Raw genomic sequence first — 275 nt, 5'->3', positions numbered from 1 at the left:
CTCATTCATCGTTTAATGGTGTTATGTTCGAACTGTGGAAAGCTAGATTCAAAATTTATATTTAATTTATTGATATTGAATTGTGGTAAACTATAATCGACAGTCTGTTTATCACTACTCACCAAATAAATGGAGAAGTAGTTGATAAACCCTATTTCCTTTGGATCGTATAGGAAAAGAGAAATTTTGAAATTGATTTCAAAACAAAGAATTTTATAGTAATGTCTTTAGATGATAGTAAACTTTTTGATGTATATAGTTGTTAATTTGTAAAG

Source organism: Vicia villosa, linkage group LG1 (genome assembly GCF_029867415.1).
Source record: "Vicia villosa cultivar HV-30 ecotype Madison, WI linkage group LG1, Vvil1.0, whole genome shotgun sequence".
Classification (NCBI taxonomy): Eukaryota; Viridiplantae; Streptophyta; class Magnoliopsida; order Fabales; family Fabaceae; genus Vicia; species Vicia villosa.
The sequence above is the reverse complement of the archived record's forward strand: the minus strand, read 5'-3'. Positions refer to the sequence as shown.